Source organism: Suncus etruscus, chromosome 4, assembly GCF_024139225.1.
Source record: "Suncus etruscus isolate mSunEtr1 chromosome 4, mSunEtr1.pri.cur, whole genome shotgun sequence".
Lineage (NCBI taxonomy): Eukaryota > Metazoa > Chordata > Mammalia > Eulipotyphla > Soricidae > Suncus > Suncus etruscus.
This window is the reverse complement of record NC_064851.1, coordinates 102286080-102296621: the sequence shown is the minus strand read 5'-3', so window position 1 is coordinate 102296621 and position 10542 is coordinate 102286080. Positions and strand designations below refer to the sequence as shown.

The 10542-nt window shown below is 49.0% G+C and overlaps 1 non-coding gene across 1 annotated transcript; it reads right to left on the bottom strand.

The window, feature by feature from the left end:
- Positions 1–3484: 3484 nt before the first annotated feature.
- On the bottom strand, positions 3485–3591 carry LOC126007425 (U6 spliceosomal RNA). The gene has a single exon (XR_007494998.1). It is a non-coding gene; the product is annotated as a U6 spliceosomal RNA (small nuclear RNA).
- Between the last annotated feature and the right edge of the window lie 6951 nt (positions 3592–10542).

Here is a 10542-nt window from a genome sequence, read left to right as displayed (position 1 = left end):
TGAGTCCAGCTCCAGTCTGAACCCTTGACAGAAAACAATTCCAACATGGGTCAGTTTTCAAAGTTCTGGAGATGCTCAGGCCCATGACAAACTCAGACACTAGGAGCCCGTTTGGCCTGGGGCCCAGACCTCTGCTGCCTCCAGAGAGCCAGACTGGAACCAGAGCTTCAGCCTAAGGAAGCTCTCTCTGCTCAGGGTGACAGGAAAGGAAACTCCTGCCTACCTCTCACCAGCCTGGCCCCAAAAGCACAAGTTGGTCAGTGTGGCTGAGTCTGGGTGTGCAAGGCCTTGACATGACCAGGGAGAGACTTGGGATGTCCTTGAGGTGCCCAGAGTCTCACTGGGAACCTTGGGGATCTGGGAAAATGCTTCCAAGTTACTCTTGTCTTCACTGCAGAGGACAGTCCTGCTTTTCTTGGGTATCACTTGGAGGTTCTTGGTAGGGGGTCCCATTGGATTTCCAGGAAAGGCAGGTCAAGGCTGGCCTATGGAGGAGGGACGCAGCCTACCAGTCAGGCTGGGCAGGTTTCTGCTAAAGCAGTGGGCAGCAGGGGCAGGTGCCAGTCTGAGGCCTGCTGGAGATGGGAGGGGGTGTCCAGATTCAGTCTGGCCTAGGATGGGTTGACCAGATCTGGGTGCAGGCAGGGCCAGGAATGTAGCCCCAGCAGACCCCTCAACCCTGTCTCTAGCTCCCTGTCTAGAACATCTGGATTCATTGGCTGGGGAGAATTCGCACTCTGAAGAAACATAGTAGGGGAATGCCTGTGGCCCCCCCCCTGGGATGAAGCAGTTACTGGAATGGGGAGGGGTGTTGGCATAAGGTGAAAAGGGGACCAGGGACATAGCTTAAGAATTAGAGCAGAGTCCTGGCATGTAAGGCCCTGATTTTATTCTGGTATACCCACTCTCATACCAGGTAATACCTCCACAGTCTCCCCAGCTCTAATGGTTGAAGCTGAGCTCGTGGTACAGAAGAAACAACTATGAAAAGGGTGGGGAGAGAGAGAAAGAGAGACAGACACAGAGACAGAGATAGACAGAGAGACAGAGACAGAGAGACAGACAGAGACACAGAGACAGAGGTAGAGAGACAGAGAGGCAGTGTATAGCACAGCCACTCTGGGGTTGGTCCCCAGCACCATTTTTGGCCCTTTGAATCCCACCAAGAAGGAATTCTAAGCACAGAGTCAGGAGAATGTCCTAAGCACAAAGCCAGGATTGAGCCCTGAGTCAGGAGTCAGTTTTGAACACAGAACCAGGAATGAAACCTGAGCACAGAATCAGGAATGACCTCTGAGTGCAATATTAGGTGTGATCCCTGAGCACAGAGCCAGGAGTGAGTCTTTTGTTTTTGTTTTTGTTGTTATTGGTTTTTGGGCCACACCAGGTGATGCTCAGGGGTTTCTCCTGGCTATGTGTTCAGAAATCATTCCTGGCTTGGGGGACTATATGGGATGCCTGAGGATCAAACCGCGGCCTGTCCTAGATCAGCCTCTTGCAAGGCAAATGCTTTACCGCTGAGCCACCGCTCTGGATCAGGAGTGAGTCTTGAGCACAGAGCCAGGAGTGACCCCTAAACACACAGCCAGAAGTGACCTCTGAGCACAGACCCCTGAGCATAGCCAGGTCTGACTAGACCCCTCAGGATATGCCATTTGCTGCTCTGGCTGCAGGTTTTGGGGAGCACTGATAGGAACCTAGGGACATACTGGGATCCGAGGCAGGAGGCTGGGCCATGGCCCAAGGACAGCAGGGAAGACAGGGACCTTCCTGGGTTGCATAAGAATTAGGAAGAGGGACCTGCATGTCTTGATCCTGAGCGGCTTCACTTTGGGTTGAAGGATCAAACAGCTGCCGCCCCGGACCTGGCCTGCTGCGGCTCCACATCCATTTCCCTACTGGCTTATCACCTTCCTGTTTGCCTCCTGCCTGGGTCTCCACATGAGTGTCCTGTCTCCAGGGGTGCAGATGTAGGGTTGGGAGCACAGGCAGATCCCAGGAAGGAAGCATCCTGATGGGGAGGGAGCCATGAGTGGAAGAGAGGATGGGGTGGCATCATCGTGTGTCTGGGACCCTGGACCGCATGTGACTGATATGGCTGCCGCTGGTGGCTTCTGCCTCTGGGCCTGCCCCCTGATCTCTGGGCTTGGGCCATGGCAGTTCCTAGCCACTAAGCTCAGGTTCTGCATGAGCTGCATGCGCTGCCCTTGATGTAAAAGTCTTCCCCTTCCCAAGGTAAGTTATTGATGTGCCCAAGATGCTGGACAGCAAGGCCCACACCCCATCCATGCTAAAACTCCACAGCTACCAGCCTGCCCTTGGAGAGAGGGGGCAAGGCCTGTCCCTTCCAGTGTCTGTGCCCTGAGTTTCTTGCTGCTGCCTCCTGAATGCAGGTCCCTTCCTGAGGAGTGAGTGTATCTCTGGGTGGACACAGGGCATCACTTCCCAAAGTGGCTGCTGAACAGTTTGGGTGACCCTGTGATAGGGAGACAGGAGACAGCCTGTGGACACATGTGGCCCATCGACGACACTTATTGGGCAGCTGGGTGTTTTTGCTGCAGTTGCTTATCCTGTTTAGCTGCTTTTTTTTTTTTTTTGTTATTGTTTTATTTATTTATTTTTTTTGGGCCTCACCCGGTGACACTCAGGAGTTACTCCTGGCTATGTGCTCAGAAATTGTTTCTGGCTTGGGGGACCATATGGGACTCTGGGGGATCGAACCATGGTTTATTCTAGTTTAGCCGCTTGCAAGGTAAATGCCCTATGGCTTGAGCTACTGCTCCAGCCCCTTAGCTACCTATTTGTTCCAGCCCACATTGTGCATGTATGTGATGTGTGTCGCATTCTCTGACTCCCTTCTTCTCTCTGTCTTCAGTCTTCCATCTCTTCCTCTCAGTCTCTTCTCAGTCTCGGGAAGGGGTCCTCAAACTATGGCCTGCCAAAAGCAGGCCCATAGATCCCAGGGAAATACTGGCAATGGGCCACACCTGGTGATGCTCAGGGGTTATTCCTGGCTATGCACTCAGAAATTGCTCATGGTTTGGTGAACCATATGGGATGCCAGGATTTGAATCACTGTCCATTCTGGATCTGCTGTGTGTAAGGCAAACACCCTACCCCTGTGTTATTGTTCTGGCCCCTCATTTTATTATTATTTTTTAAATTTTAGGTCCTGAGATTTATTGACATATCTTTCTTTTCTTTTCTTTTCTTTTCTTTTCTTTTCTTTTCTTTTCTTTTCTTTTTCTTTTCTTTTTCTTTTCTTTTCTTTTTTTTTGGTTTTTGGGTCATACCTGGAAATGCTTAGGGGTTTCTCCTGGCTCTATGCCTAAAAATCCTTCCTGGCAGGCTGGGGGACCATATGGGATGCCAGGAATTGAACCTACATTCATTCTGGGTTGGCTGCATGCAAGGCAAATACCCTACCACTGTGCTATCTCTTGGCCCCAATATTGAGACCTCTTATCCTCACTTGCTTTCAGCCAAAAATATGAAATGCTTCATAAATTTGCGTGTCATACTTGCGCTGTAGCCAAGCTAATCTTCTCTGTATTGTTCCAATTTTAGTATAGGTGCTGTCAAAGAAAGCACTGTTCTTAGTTTTAAATATTGTATTTATTTTGTTTTGATTTTTTTGCCTCAAAATAAGATATGTGCAATGTGCATAGAAATTTATTTCTACTGGGGCCGGGCGGTGGCGCTGGAGGTAAGGTGCCTGCCTTACCTGCGCTAGCCTAGGAGACGGACCGCGGTTCGATCCCCCGGCGTCCCATATGGTCCCCCAAGCCAGGAGCGACTTCTGAGCGCATAGCCAGGAGTAACCCCTGAGCGTTACCGGGTGTGGCCCCAAAAACCAAAAAAAAAAAAAAGAAATTTATTTCTACTTTATTTTTAAACTGTAGTCCAGCCCTCCAATGGTCTGAGTGACAGTGAACTGGCCCTTGTATAAACAGTTTGAGGACTCTTGGTTTATATTGTCTATAAGGGCTGTTACGTTGGTGAGCAGCCCATCAGTGTGGGTACTGGCTTGTGACACTTAGTCCTGGCAAGCCAGAGGGGCATTGACAATGAGGCCACAGGCGGATTAGCCAGAAGCCGCTTCAGTATGTGACAACCTATTTTTTGTTTTGAGGTAGCAGGGAACGCAATAGGGCTGGTGTTCCCCAAAGAAGTTGGAATTTAAGACTCAGGAGATTGTGATGTCACAAAGGTGGGACCTTAGAATGTCACGAGGAGTTAGATGTCTTCTGGTATGAACAAGAGGACAGAGGTTAAGGCTCAGCTGACTGAGATTCAACTCCTGGTACTGCAGCTAGTCCCCCAGCATCTCTGGAAGTGACCCCTGAGCACAGAGCCTGGAGTAAGGCCTGCGCACTGCAGGTTTGGCCCCAAAGTTAACAAACAGCAAGTCTTCGAACATTCCTCTGAGATGGAATAATCTTTGGTGAGAGAAACATCTAAGTGGTGCTTAAATGTCAGAGGAAGTATAGGAGAGAAGGCCCTGGGATAGGGGATCTGGATGGACTATCCTGTGTGTAAAAACCAGTCCTATAGCTCAGTTCAATTTGAGGGTGATGACCCCCAATTATCAGTGCCAGCCCAAGTACCAGATCTGGGCTCCTGGGTGATAGGTCTGGGGTCATGACCCATGCTGGTAAAGATGGGCGGAATTGGGCTTTGGCTGAGAGATGGGGAAGAAGGAAAAAGTGCAAGTCATGTTTGTAAGGTTCTTTGGCCTCAAGGCCACTAGGTCTCCTGAGACCAGATGCCCAGAAGCGGATCTCGGGGTTAAGCCAGTCTCTCAGCTTCTTTCTTTTATATATTTTGGATACATTATAGTTTTTAATTGAAGCACTGTGAAATGCAGAATTAGAACATTGTTGATGATTGAGTTTCAGTCATACAAATATTTCAACACGCATCTCTTCACTAGGGCACATTTCCCACCACCAATGTCCTCAGTTTCCCTCTTGTTTTCACCACCCCAGTCTCACTTCATAGCAGACCATTTCTTCTGTCTTTTTTCTGTTTTCTTTTTTGGTGGGGGGCACACCCAGTGACACTCGGGTTATTCCTGAATATGAGCTCAGAAATTGCTCCTGGCTTGGGGAACCATATGGGACTCTGGGGATCATCGAACTGAGGTCCCTCCGCATACAAAGCAAAAGCCATACCACTGTGTTATCACTTTGGACCCCCTTTTTCTCTTTTAGATCCTGGCTTGCACTATTATTCCTGAGGGGTACCATACTTATCACTTTCCCTTCTTTCAGCACTGAGTTCCAGTTCAGAGTGATCATTCCCAACTCTCGCTGTCACACTGTCACTCTATTCCCTACCCTCATTGTACTCCAGCTCTTTGTTCTCAGCCTGAGCCTTTCTTGACCTTGCCTTCTCATACTACCCAGCTGGCCCCACACTGACTCCACTTCACCTAGGGCATTGGGTGGTCAGAGGTCAGAGGCTTCTCTGTGTAGAGCCTGGCTGAGGTGTTAAGGAGGCTGAGTGGAGGGAGGAAACAAAGCAGATCCTTGCTGCTGATGGGACGGTGCAGGGAGGATGGACAGACAGACTGCGGGGTGGTGGCTAGCTGGCAAATCTTTCCACCCCATTCAGTGCCTGGTCATGGGCCCCAGTAGGATCCCTCTGGCCCCACCCTAATTTCTCCCTCTCTTTCTTCTTTTATTCTTTTATCTTTATTTAAACACTGTGATTACAAACATGACTGAAGTTGGGTTTTAGTCACAAAAAGAACACCTCTCTTCACCAGTGCAACATTCCCACTACCAATGCATCCCATATCCCTCCACCCTTAACCCCTGCCTGTATTCAAAACAGGCCTTCTACTTCTCTCACTCATTAACATTGTCATAGTACTTGTTAATGTTCTAACTGCACTCACCCTTCCTTGGGGTCAGCTTCATATCGTGAGCAGGTCCTTCTGGCCCTTATCTCTGGGCATTATTACAATAATGTCTTCTATTTTTCTTAAAACCCATAGGTAAGTGAGACTATTTTGTGTCTCTCTCTCCCTCTGACTTATTTTACTCAGCATAATAGTTTCCATGTCCATCCATGTACAGGAAAATTTCATGACTTAATCTTTCCTGACAGATGCGTAATATTCCATTGTGTATATCTACATATTATATACATATATATCTATATATTGTGTATATCTAGCCATTTATCTGTTGAAAGGCATCTTGGTTGTTTCCAGAGTCTGGCTATTGTAAATAGTGTTGCGATGAATATAGGTGTGAATATAGGGATTTTTAAATTTCATTCTTGTGTTCCTAGGGTATATCCCTAGGCGTGGTATAGCTGGATCAAATGGGAGCTCAATTTCCAGTTTTTTGAGGAATCTCCATATTGTTTTCCATAAGGGCTGGAGTAGATGGCATCCACACCAGCAGTGAATGAGAGTTCCTTTCTCTCCACATCCCTGCCAGCACTTATTGTTCTTGATCTTTGTGATGTGTGCTAGTCTCTGTGGTGTGAGATGGTACCTTGTTGTTTTTTTGATTTGCATTTTTTCATGCGGACTTTTGGTCATTTTGTATTTCTTCTTTGAGAAATTGTTCATTCTTCTAATCAGTTTTTTGATGGGGATAGATTTTTTTCTTGTGAAGTTCTGTCAGTACCTTGTATATCGTGGATATTAGCCCCTTTGTCTCTCTGGTATTAGGTGAAGAGTTTCTCCCCAATTTGTGGGTGGCTTTTGTAACCTAGGCAATATTTCCTTTGAGGTGCAGCAAGCTTCTCAGCTTAATAGTAGTTCCATCTGTTTATCTCTGTTTCATTTGTATGGAGAGTGCTGTTTCCACCTTGAAGATGCCTTTAGTCTCAATGTTATGGAGTTCTTTTTACCTACATGTTGTTCAATATACCTTATGGCTTTGGCTCTGATATTCATGTCTTTAATCCATTTGGATTTGACCTTTGTGCATGGTGTTAGATGGAGGTCTGAGTTTGCTTTTTTGCAGGAGGCTGACCACTTGCTCCAACACCACTTGTTGAAGAGGCTTTCCTTGCTCCATTTTACATTTTTTGCCCCTTTATCTAAGATTAATTGATTGTATATCTGGGGCTTTTCTTTCTTTCTTTCTTTCTTTCTTTCTTTCTTTTTCTTTCTTTCTTTCTTTCTTTCTTTCTTTCTTTCTTTCTTTCTTTCTTTCTTTCTTTCTTTCTTTCTTTCTTTCTTTCTTTCTTTCTTTCTTTCTTTCTTTCTTTCTTTCTTTCTTTCTTTCTTTCTTTCTTTCTTTCTTCTTTCTCTCTTTCTTTCTTTCTCTCTTTCTTTCTTTCTTACCCGAGTCAGCCTCTCTGCAAGGCAAATACCCTTCCCGCTATGCCAACACTCTGGCCCCATTTTTTCCCTTTTACTTTTGGGGGGGCTGGGGAGGCACTCAACAGTGCTCAGGGTTTATTCCTGACTCTGCACTTAGAAATCACTCCTGGAAGGCTAAGGGGGACTCTATGGACACCAGGGATTGAACCCGGGTTAACTGTGTGCAAGGCAAGCAGTCTTTCTGCTGTGCTCTGTCCCTGGCCCTCAGTGTCTGTCTCTGGAGTGGCCTGGTGTTGGGCAGCTCACACACACTTTTCACCCAAGGCCTTTCCTACGAAGGGCCCCTCCTTGGATCAGAAGGTCGGGGTGGCCCGGTTGTGTGCGTCTGTCTGTCTGCGTTATCAACGCTGCTATTTCAGTGCCTGCCTGCCAGCCAAGGGCGGGGGTGGTGGTGGGTGGTGCAGGCAGCCCAGGGCAGGGGTCCTCTCTGTCGTCAGAAAGCAGAGCCTGTGCCAAGGTCCCCTCAGTCAGCGAGATAACGCGTCTCTCTTGGAGACAGCGTGACCCCTGGTTCCAGGCACTGAACTAAGTGGACGCAGATAAGGACCTAAGAAGGGAGCCAAGATCTCACGGCCTTTTAGGGCCCCCCGTTGAGGCCAGAGAGAGGCTAGGTCAGAGAGGGCTAAGCTGGAAACCTTCTGGAGTGTCTCCAGCTGGACCCTGGCCATCCATACACCCCTTTTGGCTCAGGCGCAAACACTGCCCTTACCTTCTGCAGAAACTTCAGCCCCTTCGCTTCTTTCTTGCCTCGTTCCTCATGTTTGCATAAGCACTTGTGTGGGAGCGGAGGTGGGAAGTAGGGCCCCTGGCTTTAGCACAAGGGGCCACACTTCACCCCATGTGGTTTCTCAGAAACTCACACCTAATCTTCACCCTGGCCTCAACCTCTGTTCTCTGCTCCCACAATGGCCCCTGGCAGACCAGAACCCAGGACGACCCTGGCCACAGGACTGAGAATAACCCCACGGTCGCCCAGGTGTGGCCCCATCTTGGGGGGGTTCCTGGGGGGCTGCTGCTTGGAAGGAGAGTATTCTGCAAAACAGTGTGATGGCCAGCACAAGGCTGCCCTGACCCTCTGCAGATGGCCCTTGCACAAGCTTCTGAGAGAGAGAGAGAGAGAGAGAGAGAGAGAGAGAGAGAGAGAGAGAGAGAGAGAGAGAGAGAGAGAGAGAGCAGAGAGCAGAGAGAGGAGGAGAGGGAGGAGAGAGGAGAGAAAGAGGAGAGAGGAGAGAGGAGAGAGGAAAGAAGAGAGAGGAGAGAAGAGAGAGGAGAGGAGAGAGGAGAGAAAGAGGAGAGTGGGGAGAGAGGGGAGAGAGAGGAGAGAGAGGGGGAGTGAGTGGAGAGAGGAGAGAGGAGAGAGGAGAGAGGGGAGAGGAGAGGGGAGAGAGGAGAGAGGAGAGAGAGGAGAGGAGAGTGGAGAGAGAGGAGAGAGGAGAGAGAAGAGAGAGAGAAGAGGAGGAGAGAGAGAGGAGAGAGAGGAAAGGGAGGAGAGAGCTCGAGCCTGTTGCATTGTTTCATTCGGGAAAATAAATCTGTTTTTGAAGTCCACACCAGCATCCAGGCCAGGATACAGCCACACCACACACACTCTATTTCCTCCATCTTGGGAGCTCATGCGCCACCTGCTGGAATAGGCTAATACGCTGGGTGGACTAAACCACCCTTTTCAATGGCCAGTGAACTTGCACGCAGAAGGCCCAAGTGTGTCCACCGCCTCCCCCCGGTTCTGTGTAGTGCCCTGAGCATCACTAGGAGGGAACCCCGGTCACCAGGCAGGGAAAAGTCCTGAGTAGCGGTGGGTGCTGCCTCCCGACTAGAAAATAAAAAACAGTGAAAGCAGTCAGGCCCTGTATTTATGTTCCTACATGTGAAATGATGAGAATAATAATGATTATAACGAGAATGGTAACAACAACAACAACAACAACAACAAGGGCCAAAGTGATAGCAGAGCTGGGGAGAAGGTATTTGCCTGTAAGCGGCAGACACTGGGTTTAGCCATGAGAGCTGCAGCCAAGAAGATGTAGTAGGTGATTGCTCTGAACTCTTGGGGGCGGTACTTTTGGGCTTTCAATCTTACTTTTGGGCTTTCAATTTATCTCTGGTTTATTTATTTTGGTCGTGGGCCAAACCCAGAAATACTCAGGGGTTACTCCTGGCTCTGTGCACAGATATTACTTCTGGATTGCTCAGGGGACCATATGGGATGTCAGGGATTGAATCAGGTCAGCCAAGTGCAAGAGGCACATTGCCCTCCCACTGCACGCGCTCCTCTCCAGCCGCCTCTGCCTCTATGTTTCATGCAACAGAACTTGCAAGGTAACTGAGTTTGATCCTTGAGAACACCCATAATACTGAGTTCTATGTAGGGATATCTATTTGTCACGGCATATACTACATTCTGCAGCTAGTCACTGCACTTGGCATCATGACATTGTGTAAGGACAAATGACAAGAAAGGAGGTCTAGAGGGAAACACCCAGACATCTGTGTTTTTACAGTAGGAGGCTCAGGTTTGATCCCCGAGCACTCTTGTATGTGGCCTCCCAAAAGGAAGTCCCACTAACAGCAGAGGAAGCAGCAAAGGTTGATTCTGCTCTTTGCACTGTTATCCTCATTCTACTGGTGTTGGCACAAGGTCCAGCAGCAGAGCCTGGAGCTGGGCTTGGCAGTCACCCATCCACCCAAAGATGGCAAGTATAGCCTTGAGGAAGGGGCCATGCTACACAGGCCTACGGGGGGTGGGGTGTGGGTGCAGTGGGACCACCTACATCTGTCCACAGTGCCGGATGGCCCCTGTTCTGGTTAGTGCAGATATGTCCCTGCAAGAAGCTGAGGAAATAATAGGTGGGGTCTCCAAATTGAGGGTTGCCCTGGGTTTCAGTCACAGGAGATGTAGGACCTGGCATTGTCAAATCCCATATGGGAGAGAGGAAAACATTGGACACTCCTTAAGCTAGAGGGATACTCACAAGGCCCCCTTCCCCCCATGAAGATGCAAACCCTTGGCCCCACTGTGGATTCTGTATTCCCACATGCGGGGAGAAAGGGGGTGTGTCCCTTGCAGTCCTTAGCTGGGCAGGGTCCCCCAGGGCAGCTGGACTCTGAGGAGGGGAAGGGATGTGATTTGAGACTGCAGGTTGTGCCCAGTGGATCAAAGAGATTTTCTCCAGTCATACTTCCCTTGGAACCAG